Here is a 21758-nt window from a genome sequence, read left to right as displayed (position 1 = left end):
GACCAATGACATGTACCCTTAACAGAAAAAAAGATGAGAAAAAAAATAATCCTGTCATTCATTTCAAAGAGCCGATTATTTCTCAACCTTTAGCCACTCCATGTCACTTAAACAGGGCTTAAGCACTAATCACAGTGGTAATTGTGGGGGTTGTTTGTTACCAGATGAAAGCGTCAGAGATGAGAGGTCATCTTAATGTCACAGAGAAAACATCCTTGTGAAGCTGTCAACCTTTAACATTGATTCACCTGGCAGCATGACGTCCATCAACAAGCAAAAGAAAAAAATAACAACCCTGCTGTAAACAAACACCCAGGGAAGTCAAATACAGAAGGGTTGGATTGAAATGACTGACGCATTATTATCTTATGAGAGTATTGAGTGTGAATGTGGAAGTGAATATAAATTTGGTCAATGTAAAGTTGTGCATCATCCATCATGGTTTTATCTATTTATCTATTTTCATCCAGCAGTCTTAGATCTCTTCAGTTTCTACACATTGTCCATTATTTGAAATTCATGATCATACAAAAGTGACTTATTCATGATGTTGCAACAATAATGTGTCTCCAGAGCCTCTTAGCTCCTTTATAGACAGTCGGAAGAACACTTGCTGGTGTTGTTTTTGTATACAGGAAGTGGAAGTGGAAATGATGCGAATTGCATCATGACGTCCTCTGTGCGACACTGTTTTGATCAGGATATTCTGATTGTTTACAATTACCATGTATAAGGAATAACCCTGTTTGCTCAGGCATGTAACCGGGTTATTCCGAAATATTTCAGAAAACGAAATATTGACCTTTGGAATATTTTTAAGCCATAAAAACAGCCACAAGGTGGCAAAAGTGCATTTGACAAGCACGTGTAGGAGTGTAGCGTTCAGAAGGTTATTCATTGTAGGGAGAGTTAAACGCATGCACTCACACAGTTCCAAATATCCAACCATTATTCCATTTTCTATACCGCTGGGCATGCTGGAGCCTATCCCAGCTGTCTTCGGGCAAGCGGCGCCAGCCAGTCACAGGGCACATATAGACAAACAACCATTCACACTCACATTCATACCTATGGACAATTTGGAGTCACCAGTTAGACCTCACAGCTAGGAGACGAGGGTTCAAATCCACCCTCGGCCATCTCAGTGTGGAGTTCTCCCCGTGCATGCGTGGGTTTTCTCCGGGTACTCCGGTTTCCTCCCACATTCCAAAAACATGCTAGGTTAATTGGCGACTCCAAATTGTTCATAGGTATGAATGTGGGTGTGAATGGTTGTTTGTCTATATGTGCCCTGTGATTGGCTGGCGACCAGTTCAGGGTGTCTCGCCCGAAGACAGCTGGGATAGGCTCCAGCACCCCCCCCCCGCGACCCTCGTGAGGAAAAAGCGGTAGAAAACGAATGAATGAATGGTCATGACACAGGCTGCCTCTAGGCCACATGGTTATAACCCAACTATACAATGTGAATTTTATCCCCAAATAAGCAGCCTCATTGCTCCAATCAAATGACTACATTTACATCTCCACAAACCATAAATGTAATTGGAACAAACCTATAACAGTTATTTCTAGTAGCAATCATCCATCTTTTGGTTTGGCAGTTACGGTTTCATTACATAAAGCTCAGATTGCATTATACAGCAAATAGGGCATGAACAATATAAAATGGTATACGGTTCATGAATGTCCTAATGCATTCCATTTATTAGAATGACAACAGTACCAATAGAAATGAACGTCGAAAAATCAAGGCACATATTAGATTTTTCCACATATTCTAATCGCTGCTGAATGTTAATAGTGAAACAGTAACGATGTAACTGCATGTTGTGCGGCGCGTGTGTATGTGTGTGTTGCTGATGCAATAATGCGTAAGAGTGTGTGAATTCTATTAGCTGTAATCAGTGCTCGCTCCGTGTGGTGTTTTTCGGCAGAAAGGTACGCTTGCTCGTGTACTTCTGATTGGATTTTATCCTCGGATGTCTGTCACGAGAAAACCAGGATTTATGTTCCGCTATTTGTTCATCCCTACATAGGTACGCATGTGTAGTACAACTGAGTCAGCCGTTTGAGTCAGACATGCTTTGTTTGAATAGCCTGCAAGTACAAATACCTGCTCTGTAAGTATGTGAAAAATGTCCATGTTCTAGAGCAGTGATTGTCAACCAGTGGGCCGCGGCAAACTAGTGTGTCGTAAAAAATTGTCAGGTGTGCCGTGAGGAATTATTCAATATCATTTTTTTTAACATTTATTAATAATTTTCTGGCTGCACGGCGGTGAAGTGGTTAATGCGCAGGCCTCACAGCTACGAGACCCAAGTTCAATTCTTGTGTGGAGTTTCATGTTATCCCCATTCATGTGTGGGTTTTCTCCGAGTACTCCGGTTTCCTCCCACATTCCAAAAACATGCTAGGTTAATTGGCGACTCCAAATTGTCCACAGGTATGAATGTGAGTGTGAATGGTTGTTTGTCTATATGTGCCCTGTGATTGGCTGGCCACCAGTCCAGGGTGGCCAAGTAACCTAGCATGTTTTTGGAATGTGGGAGGAAACCGGAGTACCTGGAGAACACCCACGCATGCACGGGGAGAACATGCAAACTCCACACAGAGATGGCCAAGGGTGGAATCGAACCCTGGTCTCCTAGCTGTGAGGTCTGCGTGCTAACCACTCTTCCGCCGTGCCGCCCTCTTGTAATACAGTGTAGCCCATTTTCCCAGTAACATGTACAGGGATTTCCACAAAACACACAGATTACTAGGAATTATTTTTCCTGGGATTATGTGTAGTTCCAGAATATATGAAAGTCAAACAAATGTCAAACAAAAGTAAGATGAAAGACATGATGATTTTAAAACCAATAAACACAAGTCAGTTAAAGATCCAGGCTTTGTGGACAACCCTGCGGTACACCACTATGAAGCACTTTTCATCTGGGAAAGTTTCTGGCCAAGGATTTGTAGATTTTTCTTTTACAGGTGAGTTGAAGGTTTTCAACAACAATAGAAAGACGCTATTTTTTCACCATGAATGCTTTACTGTACATTTTTAGCATATACATTTGTTTCTCTCGATGTAAAGTACCTCACTGCATATGAATTAATGAACCTCCCCACTCGTGCATGAGTCACTCCCCATCACAAAACACCATAACCCAATTACTCAACGCAGCCGTTTTTTACGTTTTATTTTTCATTCGGATTGTAGTTTAGTCTAAGATGTATTTGAAGCCTTGTTTTAATCTGTTTTTTTTTTTTATTTCATTTCTGCTCGCCACCACAAAAGAAATACAAGGTCACTTTGGTTATTTCAAGGATAAAATGCAAAGCAAGTTGTTGAGAATTTAACCTTGAATCAAAAATCAGCATGTTATATATACACTCCTGAATTAAATATTAAGACCAGATGAATATTTGCAAGAATTCGCAATTTCTTGCAACACAAACAAACATTACATTGAAATAGCCTGTTCATCTGCTGATCAAAGTTTAAGACCACAGCCTTTCCAAGCAAAAACTGTGGATTCAATTTAATTCTCTGTCAGGTATGCAAACTGTCATGATCTCTTGGTGGAAAAAAACAAGAAAGTTCTGGCAGGTGCTTGTTGCCGCTACTATTCATTTAAACGTAATTGAAAATGTATTGACATATACAAATAAACTGTGCCACAAATCAGCCATGAACCTCACCATCAATGACTCAACCAGTTATTAATGCAGCTGATACTTCAAATGCAGACACTGCCTTCTTGTGGAGTTATTTATAAAACCCACACCATGAGGTTTTCCTACAGCCACAGCTGATATTACAAATGTTTTTTGACCAAGCACTAATTAGGGACTGTGTCAGTTATTGTCATTTGTAAACCACAAAAACTTAACTGAAGCTGAATTTCAAAATTCAAGTCAACCTTGTCTTCCATCCTAGACGTTAGGTGTTCGTTTTCATTTGGGAAACCCAATCACCAATCAGGCAAATGTTTCAAATCTATACACGCAGTCCGATTCACCTGTCAGCACAAATACTCAACTCTGTATTCATGGTGTTTATATAATGTAAATTCACAGCCTACATTTGGACGGGCTGATTCATGCAGCTCATTTACATTTTCCCAATGACCTTCCCTGCCCTCTTCAGTCCCACGCATTCCTAAATACAGACTGCCGCATCCACCACACTAACGTAGGACAACAGCAGAGGAGGGAAAGGGGCGGTGATGACGCCTATCGCAACACATACGCTTAATAATGAGGTTATAGATTTGGTATATTTATATAAAGGCTGCATTAACACTAGTTCCAGTGCTCCAAATCACAAATGCTGATTGTGTATGTTATTTTTATATTATGCTGTATTTAAGGCTGCACGGCGCATGAGTGGTTAGTGCGCAGGCCACACAGCTAGGAGACCAATTCAATTCCACCCTCGGTCATTTCTGTGTGGAGTTTGCATGTTCTCCCAGTGCATGCGTGGGTTTTCTCTGTAGAAAATTAATTAATGAATGACGATGAAAAATAATCAGCGCTTCATGGCGGAAGAGTGGTTAGCACGCAGGCCTCACAGCTAGGAAACCCGAGTTTGATTCCACCTCTCTTTGTGGAGTTTGCATGTTCTCTGGGTTTTTTCCGGCTACTCCGGTTTCCTCCCACATTCCAAAAACATGCTAGGTTAATTGGTGACTCCAAATTGTCCATAGGTATAAATGTGAGTGTGAATGGTTGTTTGTCTATATGTGCCCTGTGATTGGCTGGCGACCAGTCCAGGGTGTACCCCGCCTCTCGCTTGAAGACAGCTGGGATAGGCTCCAGCACCCCCGCGACCCTCGTGAGGAAAAGCTGTAGAAAATGAATGAATGACTATGAAAATAATCAGGGCTTCATGGCGGACGAGTGGTTAGCACGCAGGCCTCACAGCTAGGAAACACGAGTTTGATTCCACCCTCGGTCATCTCTATGTGGAGTTTACATGTTCTCCCTGTGCATGCGTGGGTTTTCTCCGGGTACTCCGGTTTCCTCCCACATTCCAAAAACATGCTAGGTTAATTGGCGACTCCAAATTGTCCATAGGTATGAATGTGAGTGTGAATGGTTGTTTGTCTATATGTGCCCTGTGATTGGCTGTACCTCGCCTCTCGCAGGAAGACAGCTGGGATAGGCTCCAGCACCCCCGTGAGGATAAGCGGTAGAAAATGAATGAATTAATGCTATATTTACATACACTTGTCATACACTGGATGTTCGAATTTGAGGGCAAGTGAAGCAAACCACACTGGAGTTCGCATGCTAGGGGACTGACTGAACACCAGTGTTCCGAAGTTCACACTTGACCAAACATACAACAAACCGTACCAGCATAGAAAACGCACCAGAAAGCGAGTTCCTTTCAACTGAAGCAAACATGACGTGTGAATGCACCTTAAAATGTTGTTTTCGCCTCAGCAGCACGAATCACACTCAAAACGCTACAGCGGAGTTGTAGGCCAGCGCGGCCACATAAGGTTCATGTTTGATCCCTTGTTGTGCAGAGTAACTTGAGGAAAAGCTGTATTTTTCCCCCCTCTCGTTTCCTCTTCAACTTTAAGTGGAGGCAGAGATCACAGTGGGGAAGCCACTTCTTGTGACAGGCTTTACTTCCCTTCTTATTTTGCCTCCTGGTTGCCGCCCCAAATGATCTTTTGACATCCAAACTCTATTATACACTTGTCCTTACTCTCTGAAAATACCACCTTACTTCGCTGCGCTCTCCACTTTATATTTTTTTTTTTACTGCCAAGCTACTCATCCGAATCCTTTCCATTAGAGACTGTGGGAGGGAGATTAGTGTTGTATCAGTGTGTGTGTGTGCTGAGAGGTGGAGGCCCGCGAGAGAGGATTTCCGAGGCTTTCTTAGCGGCAGCGAGACAACGACAAGCAGGAATACCGTCATTGTCTAGAGGGGCTTTTGTGGGGGAGGTGTGAACCCAAGGGATGCTGTGTATTCCCTCATTTATCACTCTATAATAATGTATGAGACACACCAAGACGACACACCTTTTACTTGATTAATCAATCAGGGGCTGGGTATCGACACCTTTTGTTCTTTCTGAATCTTAATTCTGGATATTTATTTTCCTTCTAAATTTCGTAAATTCGGGTGGCATGCAGACCTCACAGCTAGGAGACCAGGGTTCAATTCCACCATCGGCCATCTCTGTGTGGAGTTTGCATGTTCTTCCCGTGCAAGCGTGGGTTTTCTCCGGGTACTCCGGTTTCCTCCCACATTCCAAAAACATGCTAGGTTAATTGGCGACTCCAAATTGTCCATAGGTATGAATGTGAGTGTGAATGGTTGTTTGTCTATAGGGGAGAGTTCTCTTTTCTTGGTGAAGGGCAGGGCGCCCTGGAATGGGTTCGCCCCGAGAGAGGGGCCCGCGCCCTGGAAAGTGTTGTGGTTCCGGCGGCGTCCGGTGAGCTCTCGCTGGCCCTTGAAAATCCGGGGGTATGTGCCCTGTGATTGGCTGGCGACCAGTCCAGGGTGCACCCCACCTCTCGCCCAAAGACAGCTGGGATAGGCTCCAGCACCCCCTGAGACCCTCGTGAGAAAAAAGCGGTAGAAAATGAATGAAGAAAAAAAAAAGAAAAAAAAAAGAAAATGATTGAATGAATTTCGTAAAGTCACCAGTTGCGAGACTCGCTAATTAGCACCGGGTCAAAAAACATTGGTATTAATATTTGTAGCTCGAGGCAACCTCTTGATGTTATTTTTAATTAATGTTAATGTTAATGTTAATTAACTCTACTTTAAGAGGAGCCAGATGAGGCATCTGGTCGTTTATCTAGCTCTATATGTGCTTTAAAATGTTACTACTGAGCTGTTGGTGTGAACCCCCCCGAACTCATTAACAATACACTGACTTTGCTTTTTAATTACAATTACAACATTGGTTCCGCTATCTCATTAATAAATCAAGAGAGCTATGAATGTATTTTCCATTTCACTTGCTGATGTATTTTAAATCATTATTAAAGTTAATTTTTAAAAAAGGGCCACACGTCGGCCGAATGCTTAGCATGTGGGCCGCACAGTCAGGGATCGGGAAGGCCTGGGTTTGATTCTCCCTCTGGGCATCTCTGTGTGTGCGTGGGTTTTCTCCGGGTACTCCGGCTTCCTCTCACATTCCGTGTTCAGCTGCAGCTCAGCTCAGCTCAGCAAAGCCATATATTTCTATAGTATTCCAATACTGTATTACAATGCTTCTCAATCATACGAACAACACACACGCTAACAAAAGACTATAAAGGGCCATCAACCTGGAGACATGTGTGCTGCTCGGAGACCAAGAGGTCACCCCAACAACAGAGATCACACAAACCAGGTGTGACATCTGTTCCGGTGTGGTGGCCACAGCCAGGACTGGAGGCCTGCCCACTCGGAACATGCAAATGAGAAACATCATGCGAAGGAAAGAAAATAATAATAAAAAAAAGGCACCTGACAGCATGGAATACATTTGCAGACACTGTACAGCCTCTCTTTTCATGCCCTAGTGCTTCTCTTAGCAGCTCGCAAATGGCTGGCAAATCACTGAACAAGACATAATGTGATTCACTCTACCTGGGAATGTTGCTTTGATTTATTGCATGGGCTCGCATTTTAAACTGGGTTTAAGTAACCAAAAAAAGTGTGTGTGTGTGTGTGTGTACGCAATCATAATGGAAAAGTAGAGTCCAGCACTATTACAAATAAGCGTGTAATGGTACACCATAATAATCACGGTTTGGTAGGTACTTTGGGTTTACGATCAGTTTGGTTTACAGAGTAGATTCGTCACTACCTACCCCTCAATTTCCAACGCGTGGGAACTTGAACAAAAAATATATGTACATACAAAATACACCAGCTATTTACACAGTAACAAGTGTGCTTTGTGAGTCATTTTCAGTAGATAGTAAATCTATACATCTATAAAAGCTGTACAGCAACGACTCTAAATTATTCACAAGTAGATTGAGTAATGGATTGAGTAAGGACCTCAAACAATGCACAACGATGAGCCAATTCAAGAAACAATACAAGCAGTTGATGTTTGCTAAATACAAGGATGAAGAGTCTTGAACCAGTCATGATGTGCTATACATATCACTATATTGACACTTACTATGGTACCCATTATGTCATTGGATGGTCATATCACCTCGTACTTCGGTACGAGGTGCATTATTAAAAAAAAACAACCTTAAACTGTATTATGGAAAAAGCATGGAGGCGCGTAGCATGGACAAGCTTAGGCATTGAAACGAATAAAGGCATATCTTAATATTAAAGTGTTTCAAACATAGTCGAAAGAAGGACAAAAAAAAGCCATAAACTTACCACTTCCACACGGAATGAGAAGAAAACCTTTTTTTTTTTTTACTCAATCTCAGGTACGTCCGTCTCAGCCATGGCATGTTGGCGCGAGTCCGTTTCCATGCTGTGTGAAAGGTAACGTAATCTAACATTACTGATGCCGAGTGACTAAAATACTAAATATTATTTGCCATTTATCATTTACTTTCAATATTGCTGACTAGTAATAGGCCATAGTCAACCACGAAACAGTGATCATTGAGATAGTTTTGGAAATAACAGCCTCTGATTATTGCCTGCTTCTAATTAATGCCCCTCCCTATTTTCTCTTTGTAATTAAAGATTTATGATGTGCTATACATATCGCTATATTGACAGTTACTATGGTACCCATTATGTTATGTCATTTTATGGTCATATCACCTTGTACTTTGGTACGGGACAAAAAAATGTAAAAATTACAAAATAAAATAAATTTAAAAAACCTTAAACCATATTAGGAAAGCAGGAAGTGAACAAATGTACCAGTTACTGATTGTAAAAGTACGAGACGGAGGGGTAGGATTTAATAAGCTTTGCTTCTTCCTACTCCTTTTGGACATGTGGAACTGTGAACTGAATGTGATGCATTCAATTGTAATCTGATGCATGTTCAAATGAAATAAAACCATGACCAAGTTTCATTTCAATAGCATCGTCCCTTGAGAATTGTGAAATGTTCTTTGAAAAGTTGAGTTTCTTAGTTGTATTCACATGGAGAGTGTCTTGACCTCTCTCTTTCACTAAACAACCCTCCACCACTGGTGGTGCCATCAGGCAATGGGGTGGGGGGGCAACAGGTGACCTCACAGATGGCACTTTGACACGCAGATGTGGAAATCAGGTAATGTGCTGTACAGCGCTGCATATTTAGTGTCACATTATACGCTATATTAACAGCCCATGTTTGTAATTCAAGGTAATATCTAAGTCAACAGTGGCAAGGTAATCAGGAAGAAGAAAAGGGGGGTTTGGAGGGAGTGGGTAAAGAACAACTTTAGGAATAATTTACTTCATTCCTCACTTCTCAAGGGTAACGAAAAAATCTTGTTTATTTAAAGCAGAAAGAGGTAATGGTCCCGGATTTATAGCTGCACTTGCATTTACATTAACTGAAGAGAACTGAACCTTGATATTGGCGACAGACGTGTAAAGATTAATTAAGCACACATCAAACCAAAAAGCTCCTGCTTTTCATGTTAAAGAGCACACAAATTAACTGAATGTTTTTAAAAATGTTGTTGAAAATTAGAAATCGAGTTGAAAGATATTGAACAAAAAAGTCAAACATAATATTAGCTGTGTTTGATGTTCATAAATTATAGAATTTCTGTCACAATCAAAAATGTCTCCCAACCATTGCTAGAGATGGGTATTTGACTACTTTTTCCTTGACTATGGGGGGAAATAAGTATTAAGAATGAATTAATGGATTACATAAACAGTGGTATATTCATTAATACCAAAAGGGTCCTCTTCCACATCTGTACCTTTCAAGAATCCCATAAATACAGTGATATGATCATGATGATTATTCTCTATAAAAGTAGTAACAAGTTGATTGCAACAAAAAAAAACCAAAGTAATTATGATTATTATGTGTATCCCTACTTTAAATGAAAAAATTGTCCAGAAATAGTGGTAAAATGTCCCCGGAGTTTCACAGTGGTCACGCATTTCTGCACACAAATATACTTTGCGCAACCTGGTTTTATAAAATGATGACAAACTTAGCGTGATTGCATCTGACAAAAAAAAGGTCTTATTTTCACCACATAACCTGATGATTTAGAGAGCCAAAAAAGAATACGTTTCCACCCGGGTGCAACGAAACACCCATAAAAAGTGGCGAGAATTGATGAGATGATACTCTTCCCAGCCATTCTCTATTGTCTTCCTCTGGCAGGCTGTATATATCGCCATCTCCCTGTGGGCTTGTAGGAGGTTTCAGAAGATTTAGATGAGCGAGCAGTGCTGTTGGAAACACCTCGCAATCACACTCCCACTGCGTGCTCCAGCCACAGCGATATTAATCTATATGCATTTGGTCGTCACACTACCTGGGGTGGTTCTTTCAATATGGGGGTGGTGAGCAAAGAACTTCCTGATACAAAACAGATAACAGTCTCCCGTGCGGGAATTACCTTTCAAGGCCTTAACTGTCAGTAACTATGCAGTTAACCTCACAATAAAACTAAATTAAGTGCATGTATTTGTTTTTTTATGTACAGTCAGTCCATTCTATACATCTCTCTTGATGTTTCAGTGATGTTTACTGCTTTTAGGTGAGGTTTACAAAATAAACAGTCACTCTTACCTCCTTTTGCCATTGCCTCTCATGTAGCAAAATAACCACAATATTACAAGCAATTTGTCATGATTTTTCACTGGGTTGATTGCTCCACCACCAATTTGATAACCACCAACTTATATGACAGAAATCAATAGAAACAAATTGTGCAATTAATGCGATTCCTCAAGGCAGTTATGAATGATCACCTTCAACTTGCATAATAGAAATAAACAGGCAAATGTGACGCGCATGCTCATACACAGCCATATGTAAGGACCGCCTCTGTCCCTTTAAGACGCCACGCTGCTCACTCTCTCAAGCAAAGGGAGTGTGTGCACGAGCTGGAAGCGCATAGACTTTCACTTTTCACGGACTATTCCCTCCACGCCCACAAACTTCTCCCAATGTGTGGACACTCCATGCCCACACGCCACACACATATGATACACGGAGCTCATCACAATAGACGAAGACTCACCTTTGTCGACATCGCTGTCATCCTGCCGCTGACACACAAGCCAAACGAAGCACTTCCGGGTGAACATTAAGAAGCGCAAATTGGCGCGCTTGTAATGGTCAGGTGACATTCATATGAATTTGTATAGCCATTTTGGGGTCCCATAGAATGGCCGTAGTGTTTATTATGTTTATTGTATCGTGTTTACGTTGCTTATTGTGTATGAGGTGAATAGTTATAGTCAGGGTGTACCCTCAGGGTGGTTAAAATATTTGTCTATTTATTTATTTATTGAATCATTTACTTTTTTTAAAGGAGTCATGGTAATTTAGCGTGTCTGTATTAGAAATACACTGTGATACCTATTTATGCCACAGTTCATTCCTATTGTGTTTGGGCACTAGCTATCAACACTGTGGCAGCTTCCACTTAGTGGATTTTGTGTTTGTGTCAACTATCTGTGAAAAACAAGTCGAGAACTTTAGATGAATAGATTGCATCACTATATTGACAACAATAAACTACACACAGCATTACCAGTTCTAATTAACAAAATCTAAACAAGAGCATGCAAATACAACAATAGGCATATCAGTAAACCGCATATTAAGGTATGTTACAACATATTACACTACAACTTACTATACAAATGTTGGGCATTCACATTCTTGAACTTGATTATAATATATATATATATAGAAATACATTCAGGTATTTCCAAAAGCTTGTCAATATTCATGACACGAAGTCGCTGTACACTTTTCTCCCCTTCTCTGTCACTGTCACCTGCTGCATGCTCCCATACGGCTACGGCAGGTTACCATGTCATTACCATGGTTACCGCTCCTACCGCAGCAGAAATTCCGTTACATTTAAAATTTACAATTGCCTGGAGAAATGTAGCTTCTCTTGTGTTATTTGATCAGTAAAATACCTTCACTACTGACGCTACAAACAGCGAAGTTACCATCACTCAACCAGGAAATGAAACGAGTTAAACAAGTACTAGTTAAACTAGTACGCTACCCATGAAATTCAAACTATTGTGTGGCGGGGAGGTGTAGGGCATTTCGGACCTGCTGAAGAAGAACTGGGAGGTGCTTTGCTGGATAGCCATAGATTGCAAGGTGAGAGAGCGACTATCCAATTATTAAGACACAGCAGAGGTCAACATTCTTGTGTTTCAGCAGATACAGAAGGCGTGGGATGACCAACACGCCAGGCACCGAGAGCTCGTCTCCAGGGAGAAGGTCCTGCTGCTTCTGCCAAGCTCACACTCAACATACCCATCTTAAAAAAGGTAATTGTTCCTCCTGCAAGTTATTAATTGTAACTGGGTGGGAATAAATAGATAAACTCAAGGTAAAAGCCTGATTTTGTATTGCTAATTGTTAATTATTGTTAATGTGATGAGTGTGATGACTCGTATATGACTCCTAATAATTCATTCATTCATTTTCTACCGCTTATCCTCACGAGGGTCGCGGGGGTGCTGGAGCCTATCCAAGCTGTCTTCGGGGCACATATAGACAAACAACCATTCACACTCACATTCATACCTATGGACAATTTGGAGTCACCAATTAACCTAGCATGTTTTTGGAATGTGGGAGGAAACCGGAGTACCCGGAGAAAACCCATGCATGCACGGGGAGAACATGCAAACTCCACACAGAGATTGCCGAGGGCGGGATTGAACCCTGGTCTCCTAGCTGTGAGGTCTGCGCGCTAACCACATGACCAGTGTGCAGCCCAACTCCTAATAATGTTCAAGAAAAAAAGTAATCCACAGTACGCACCCGCTATAACTACCACCTTTCATAATAGAGGTAAAATAGCATTGTATCATGAAGTGATGGCAAGTGTAAAACAGCCTCAAACCCGTAAACAGTGCGAGTGTGTCCTTGATGACAAAACTCAGACATCCAGAGAAGACAGGCACCAATGAAGATGTACAGTTGATCTGAAATAGAATTGTTCATCCTTTGTAGAGGGTGTCTGCTCCAGGGAGTGTCATTCCACAAATACAACACATTCATATCTTTGTGCCTGCTGTCAGTCAATGTTTTAGGACAGTCATTGACAGGCTACTTTTTCCACTCACATTTCCGCCCCTCCCTCTGTTCCTTCCTACCGCTTGGTCTATTTCTGCCAGCATGAATCAGCATTGTGCTGTCTTTAGCAACAAAGTTGTACACTGATGCATGAAAGGGAGAAGATGTAACCTGCTGTCTTCCACTCATCAGCAACACCACATTTGAGTATTCCTTCCTTCTTTGCTCGACTATGTGCCTGTACGTGACATACAAGTAAATGGTAATGGTAATGGTTTTATTTCATTTGAACATGCATCAGATTACAATTAAGTGCATCACATAATCAGTTCCCAGTTCCACATGTCCAAAAGGAGTAGGAAGAAGCAAAGCTTATTAAATCCTACCCCTCCATCTGGTACTTTTACAATCAGTAACTGTTACATTTGTTCACTTCCTGCTTTCCTAATATGGTTTAAGGTTTTTTTTATTTATTTTATTTTGTAATTTTTACATTTTTTTGTCCCGTACCAAAGTACAAGGTGATATGACCATAAAATGACATAACATAATGGGTACCATAGTAACTGTCAATATAGTGATATGTATAGCACATCATAAATCTTTAATTACAAAGTTTAAATAGGGAGGGGCATTAATTAGAAGCAGGCAATAATCAGAGGCTGTTATTTCCAAAACTATCTCAATGATCACTGTTTCGTGGTTGACTATGGCCTATTACTATTACTATTACAAATGATATTTAGTATTTTAGTCACTCGGCATCAGTAATGTTAGATTACATTACCTTTCACACAGCATGGAAACGGACTCGCGCCAACATGCCATGGCTGAGACGGACGTACCTGAGATTGAGTAAAAAAAAAAAAAGGTTTTCCTCTCATTCCGTGTGGAAGTGGTAAGTTTATGGCTTCTTTGTCCTTCTTTCGACTATGTTTGAAACACTTTCAACATGTAAGCTTGTCCATGCTTTTCAAATCCCCACCTGCTGTGGAGCGCTTATTACGTGGGGAAGATACATGCCAAGCTCTTATAAAATGCACTTCTGCCACATTATGGCCATTTTTACAGCTTAAAACTGCGTATTTGGTATTAGTTAATACTGAATCCTTCTTTATGGAAATTCACTTATCGTGTCTGGAACCAATTAACAGTAAAAAATGTCGGAATATTGCAGTATATTGCAGCAACACAACCAATGTTGTCTGCCAATGAGTTAATTGTAAACAACAGCACAGCAAGTGTACAGTACATGCATAAGTTTCATACAAACAACCGGGTAGCAACATTTTAAAGCTGATGACGCATTATATTTCCAATGCAGCTACTGACATCTTGTGAAGTAAATAAAAAAACTACATCAGGAGGTTTCCTACAGCCACATATTATTACGCAAATGTTTCTTGACCTGATTAGAGCCTAGGGGTTATTTTTATAGACCATGCAGCCGGTGACTAAAGGAGACATGTTGTTAAATTGAATACAGTGGTAAATTACAACATTTTCTGCAATATAGTGTCCAAAGACAGCCTCAGCAGGACAGCTCCTGTTTAAAGCGTTCATTCCAAAACCGGCAACATCCAGCACTTCAGAGAAAGAGAGCCTGAATTTAATCCTTCAGATGTTCCAACTCCACTGGAACTGTGGGGAAATTGGCCTGGAGTGAAGCTTAAGTGGGATACATTCTGTGCTTTTTTTAATCTACAAAGTTCAGTCCAGATGAACTGGACCATGTGGACTGTGGCTGGAATGAGCACATGGTCAGCCTTGTGAAACACTAATATTGTTTTTTTTTTTTTTGTGGCACACACACAGGAGTCTATGGGAGTGAAATATCATTAAAATGAGGTTTGACAGCTTGGCATAGTTTATCTACAACTGACATTTAATGTTGATCTCTTGTATATCTCTGTACCAGGAATAGTCTATATAGAAAATGCATACTGCAGAGTGAAATAACACCTCTCAGCTAACATGAAATAAATAGTTGAAGACCTACATATAGATCCGCTTACTGCTTACACAGCTTTCTACTCATAGGTGGCCATCAGTCAACACTGTCATCCACCGGTTCTGTTGGAGAGCATAAAGGTGCACCCTCGTTCATCCTCTGTCTATTGCAATGACCTGAGTTGATATAAAGTGGGCGGTTCTCCTCCATACTGTAGTCTGTCCCCTCACTGTGTCCCATGTCCATATTGTCATGCTATCCGTTGTGCATCTCTAGTTCACTCTACGTCAGGCAATCAAATAATTAAGACCTGCATGAAGAATGATATTCAAAATCATTGATTTGAGGAAACAGAATAAGAGTCGCAAACAGAAAATCATAGCAGAAATGAACCAAAGTCCTACAATGATTTGGAGTGCATGAGAAAGTGGAAAGGAACACATAGATTGATTTGTGCACAACAGCAGCAATTGAACAATGTTGTAATACTGCTGCAGTGATAGTATTTATAGTGTTGACTGTCCATTTATAAAACAATCAAACTCTCCCCTTTTCTGCTTTTATGAAATATTTGCAGCTTACCATAAGCGGCCAACTTGTGCGGATAATTCAGTAATCAGACAGAAAGTCAATTTTTACCTTTCCTAATCAAAACAAAGGTGGCAGAAGCATGCAACGGAGGTGGTAGGGGACATAAAAACAAGCCGGCATGCTTGGACACTAGTTGGACCAAGGGGCTACCATTCCAGATTAATGACCTGCACCCTCCACCCCACCACACCAATCTTTGCCTTACCACAGCCATAAATTGTTTAGAGATTGCATAGTGGTATCGTAACTCAAATCCACATGTCACGTTAAGCATTGATTTGCTTACTGTTATTGGGGATAACAAGAGAGGACCCACTTGAGATTAAATCTGGTTGGGTCTCAACGTCATTTGTATCAATTACTAAACAGGATTTAAGGTGAAAAATAAGATATTTTATAATGATGATGAACCACCTGGATACAAACTCATACTCATACAAAATCACATGCTGCAATGACCTGAATTTGTACAATAAAGGTGGCTCAAAACGGCAATTTTCTTCTTCAAGATGACTAATAATATCTGAAATCATCCAGCTAACGACTCTATTAATTTACTTAGAAACTCTACTTAGCAGTGCATTGAAAACATACATGGAAAAAAAATATTAGACCCTTATTATGATGCCTGGTACAACTAAAGGTACAGTTTGGACAAATATAACAATGACAACAAAAACAGCTCATCAGAGTAACATTTTTGGGAAATAGAAATATTACAGTTATTCATGTAAGAATATACTTTAAGTGATTTTGGAGGAATCAAGAAAACCATGAAAGTTGCAAGCTCATCTCTTATGAGCTATTTATGTTACTATCATCATTGTATCATTATATAATCCCTTTAGTTGTATATGGCATTAAAGTCAACAAATAAAGTAAGGAAAGAGACCAAACTGTGAGAGAAATGAAAACTGTCCATACCGTACTGTTCTTTACAATGAATAAGAATAATGATACTGACTGAGCAGATCATATCATTGGTTTTGATTTTCAGAAGTAAAAGCCTCTCAATTATTGCCTGTTTCAAATCCATGCACACCCCAAACCCTGACTCTCACAACCATTTTAAGGTTTGAATTGTGTTTTCCTAAAATTTGTTTTTTGTTGCGTTGAAATCCTTCTGGTTATGTGAGATATAGACTGGCTGCCCTCTGTACCAGTTTTTCCGTTTGAGAAACATTACTTTAATGTATAAAGAACATGCTCCGACATACAGATTTTTATTCAACCCTCACTCAAACAAAAATGACAGGTGACCAATAACTGTGGAGTGTGTTCATATGACGCAAGGAACGGTCCACACGCACCGAGATTATATAGTTAATATTCCAATGGGACACTTAGTGGAGCAATTAGGGGCTGAAACTCAAGAGGACTCCATTAATGAAAAGTCACTTCCCGCACTGATGAAAGATTGATCGTCTATCCAAGCACCTTAATCCGCTATTTTCCTTGCTTTGCCCTTTGCAATGTTCCCCCTCACAGGAGAAGGGGGGAAAAAAAAAACGGAGTCAGCTGGGAATGCCAGGCGTCCTTGTTAAGATTTCGTTCCGGACCAGAAAAAGAGTGTCTGGACCTTGAGCCCAGGGAAAGAGGAGGAAGGCAGTGGGAGTGGTGAAAAATGCCCCTTGTCACCAGACACTCAATCCTGCCTCGTTTATGTTGACATATTAAAGCAGCGACCACAGGGGAAAGGAGGGGGCGGCGGCCATAAATACAGCAGCCTGTGTCCTAAGCCAACACACATGACCTTCGACCTCTGTTACTGCTACTAGAGGACACAGAATCCGCTAGGTGAACTCAAAGTTTTCATGTTATTAAGACTAGACCAAAAAGTGTGACGTGGGCAGCAGTTTAAGATAAATAAAGAAAAACATTCTTCGTAGTACAATCGACGAAAGATTTTCGTATTTGAATCTGAATAGCTAGACTTTGTCCAACCTACAGTTTAGCACATATGGCTTATTGTTGCTTAGATGCTACAAACTGTCAATATTCCCGTCACTGGTCAATCCCAGGAGAAACAAGTGCTTGCTCAAGGTTCCTAGATATTCAATATGTTCCGACCGACTGGTTGGGGAATAAAAACGTCTCGACACGCACCTGCTTGCAGTAGCATATCGGAAGGCTAACCCGTACCGTAACGAGTATGGTTTATGTCACTAGCTTGGCGGTGTGCATAGAATTTGGTATTGAATTGAGTCAGGATCGGTGCTAAAAATGTTGACTCTGCAAAATCCAAAAGCCAATATTCAAACACTCTTTTCAATATTCAAACACCATTTTGCATGTTGTGTGTCACAGTTGTCACCTAGTTTGTGGCGGCATTAGTTCCAGACTCAAAAAAGTATGTGTTAGACGTGTCATGGCTAACTTCATGCAGTGTTAAGGTAATGTAATGTAAGGTAATGTCTCAATATTTATTGCCTGCTAGTGACCAGAATATTACATTCATTCATTCATTTTCTACCACTTATCCTCACAAGGGTCGCGGGTGTGCTGGAGCCTATCCTATCTCAGCTGTTTTTGGGCAAGAGGCGTGGTACACCCTGGACTGGTTGCCAGCCAATCACAGGGCACATATAGACAAACAACCATTCAACCCACATTCATACCTATGGACAATTTGGAGTCGCCAATTAACCTAGTATGTTTTTGGAATGTGGGAGGAAACCAGAATTGAGGGTGGAATTGAACTAGGGGTCCCCTAGCTGTGAGGCCTGTGTGCTAACCACTCAAACACCGTGCAGCCTAGTAGGCATTTTTTTTAAACCCTTAAGCTATCAATACTATACATTTAGCAGGTTTATCTATCAATAGTACCATAGCTGCAGGAAAGGAGGTTGGTCCTTTATGTCATGATAGTTGAACTTCAAAAAACAGTGTTTGAACACCTCTTATATCAAAATTGGAGTAAACATGTGTTGGGAAGATGATAGATTTTCTCAATATGTGTCTCTCAGGACCCCCATTACTGTTAGAACATCATTAAAAGTCGATGTTTCCCTGTGTAAGCTATGTTGACTTGTGGCAGTGTGAATGATGTTTGCACCCAAGAGGTGGTGACATATTGCTAGGTAGGCACACAGGTGTCAGCACCAACTGTTCACTAAGTCAAGACAATGTTTGCCCTTTGCTGGTACATCATCATCACCATCATCTTCCCTAACATCTGCTGTTGTGTCACAAGCAGAGAGCAAAAAAAAATACTGATATATTTGACAGCATCGACTGTTTTCTACATATGTTTGTGAATAAATGCGGGACATCTTCATTTTTGGGGTCACAAAAAGCAGAGAGAAGGTTATTTGAGGAAAGTTTTCCACGCAGCCCTGATGACTTTGACAAACTGCACTTTTGTTATGTCTTTTTTAAATGTTCTTGTTCAATTCATCAAATTATCTCTAGTAGAAAGTAAAGTAAATATTAAAAAAATAAAGTATATGGAAGATTGAATATTTGAAGTCAAACAAGATGATGTGTATCTTACTATTTTGGACCAATGTTCTTAGCTTCAGTCATGTATAGTAAATAGGTATCAGGGCTATCAATCGATTAAAATATTTAATCATGATTAATCTGATGCGGCCATAGTTAACTCACAATTAATCACAATTAATTGCAGACAGAAAGAGTTTTTTATCTAAATGCTGATCATATTTTATGTAAAGGGACATCAATTTTGGAAATATCAACAAAACAGTGGCATGGAAACAATTTAGAGATAATAACAATTTGAATTCATGTGAAGAATATTTTTGAGAAGGATTTTTGCGCAACATCGGTATACCCTGACAAACTGATATAAGAGCTATGAGTGAAGTCACGCTCACTTTTGAGCAGAAATGTGAACCCCCTTACCAAGTAACCCCCCTCCCCCCTCCCCCTGGGCACCGCCACCAACACCACGAGTCCTTTTTTTTTTCCCGTTGAGCCTGGCGGCCACCCAGCAGGGAAGGACGTCTCCATGGATATTACGGCCTTGTGACAAGCGACACAAGTCATTAATGTCAACCCGTTGTGCTTCAATGTATATGGTCATCTGAGCATCAAGGAAACAAAGAAGCATCACTGTCGCCCCGCCGTCATTTGCAGTGCCGCAGAAAGCTGTAATTAAATCCACTGCTATGCTATTAGCACTGTGAAGTCGCAAGAATTGATGTGCTCAAACGGCTGCAGTGTCGTTTCACTTTGCCGCTAAGAAGTGGTCCATTCTGACATCCTAGTAATGTAATGCTATTTATCCTTTATGTATTGTGTATGAAACAAAGACAAGCACAACATCAAATTGGAAATTAATGCATTAGAAATGGGCTGCATGGCGGATGAGTGGTTAGCACGCAGACCTCACAGCTAGCAGACTCACGTTCAATTCTACCCTCGGAGTTTGCATGTTCTCCCCGTGCATGCATGGGTTTTCACCGGGTACTCCAGTTTCCTCCCACATTCCAAAAACATGCTAGGTTAATTGGTGATTCAGTCCAGGATGTACCCCGCCTCTCGCCTGAAGACAGCTGGGATAGGCTCCAGCATGGCCGCGATCCTAGTGAGGATAAGCGTTAGAAAATGAATGAATGAATGTAATATTCTGGCCACTAGCAGGCAGTAATGACACAAAATATTGAGACATTACCTTACAGTATATTACCTTAACACTATAGAAAATGGATGGATGGAGGGACCAACTGTCCTATATCTGAACTGTGCCACAATGGTGAAGAATGATGCCACTTGAACGATGCAGTGTACTGTATAAATCCAACCTTACAAAACCGAAGGCCTCAAGACAACCACGCTCTCTTTATTGCTCTTGCATAAGTTTGCCTCGTTCATGGTTATGAAAAATAGATGGTGCAGCAATAGTAACCAAGGCTTACAATGATAGCTTATGTTTCTTTAATGACTCCCTGGGTTGTGCCTCATGCTTCCATACTGTCAATGTACAGTATGTCTATTTCATAGAGGAGTTATATCTAGATAGCCTATTTCATGGTATACAAATGGTTCCATAAGCTTTTGAGGAAATGCGACATGTACAGTATGTCGACTTAAAAAACTACTCAGAGATGCAGATGAATGTGATAGTTTGATCTTTGTGGTAATCCAGCATAGCTCGTGAGGAAAAAAAAAAGAAAAAACAGTGAGGTTGAATATGTGGCATCAGTCATGGCGGCGGCTTGTACGGGGGGCAACACAAGCAGCTCATTATTTTCGCTTAGTTCCACCTTTCTCTGTTTTGTTGACATCATCTTTCCACACAGCTTTCTGTCGCAAAATGAGCTCTACTAAGAAAGAGGCCACTGTTGCTGATGACATCACAAGTTCTGCATACATATTTTCATAGTTGATGGGACTGCTGTATGACAGTGAGTATGTTTGCATCAACCGACAGATGCATGAAGATAAAAGGCTGAGAGAGTCCCGGAAGACTGTAGTATAAACAATAAAAAATGTTGTGATACAACGTTCATGTCTTTAAGAGACGTGGTTGAGACAACATCACATTATATTGTAAGGCAAATATCCTACAAAACATGCAGATATGCATCAGGGGACAGTAGCTCCACATAGGTCTTCAATGTAAATAATGTAAACAAGATATATTCAGGAAAGAGTGAGCTTGAATGACTCTATTCAGTTAACAGCCAGCAACTAATGGCTTGGATCACTAATCGGCATAGTGTATTAAACATTGGCATCAACAGCTGTGGCTGTAGGCAACTCTCAGATGACTGTCGGTCTTATTAACGTCACAAGATAGCAGTATGTATCAAAAATGTAACCGTTGGTGTGAAACTCATTCATTCATTTTCTACCGCTTATGCTCACGAGGGTCACAAGGGGTGCTGGAGCCTATCCCAGCTGTCTTCGGGCGAGAGCCGGGGTACACCCCGGACTGGTTGCCAGCCAATCACAGGTCACATATAGACAAACAACCATCCACACTCACATTCATACCTATGGACAATATGGAGTCGTCAATTAACCTAGCATGTTTTTGGAATGTGGGAGGAAACCGGAGTACCCGGAGAAAACCCACG

General features: G+C 40.8%; 1 protein-coding gene and 1 long non-coding RNA gene across 3 annotated transcripts in view; one reads left to right on the top strand and one right to left on the bottom strand.

Moving 5' to 3' along the window:
* il1rapl1a (interleukin 1 receptor accessory protein-like 1a) overlaps positions 1 to 11196 on the bottom strand; it is a 250090-nt gene extending 238894 nt beyond the window's left edge. Inside the window, exons 1-2 of one of the 2 annotated variants that reach the window (XM_058082066.1) lie at positions 11140 to 11196; positions 8354 to 8453 (exon numbers count right to left, since the gene is read on the bottom strand). The gene's annotated coding sequence lies outside the window, so the exon portion shown is untranslated. The remainder of the gene's footprint in view (positions 1 to 8353; positions 8454 to 11139) is intronic. The other variant, XM_058082067.1, reaches the window with a different exon arrangement.
* On the top strand, positions 10824 to 14173 carry LOC131135785 (uncharacterized). Its single transcript, XR_009131650.1, has 4 exons — positions 10824 to 11236; positions 12183 to 12245; positions 12309 to 12418; positions 13971 to 14173. It is a non-coding gene; the product is annotated as an uncharacterized LOC131135785 (long non-coding RNA).
* Positions 14174 to 21758: the final 7585 nt, after the last annotated feature.

Source organism: Doryrhamphus excisus, chromosome 9 (assembly GCF_030265055.1).
Source record: "Doryrhamphus excisus isolate RoL2022-K1 chromosome 9, RoL_Dexc_1.0, whole genome shotgun sequence".
Lineage (NCBI taxonomy): Eukaryota > Metazoa > Chordata > Actinopteri > Syngnathiformes > Syngnathidae > Doryrhamphus > Doryrhamphus excisus.
Note: the sequence above shows the minus strand (reverse complement) of the source record. Positions and strands in the feature narration are given on the sequence as shown.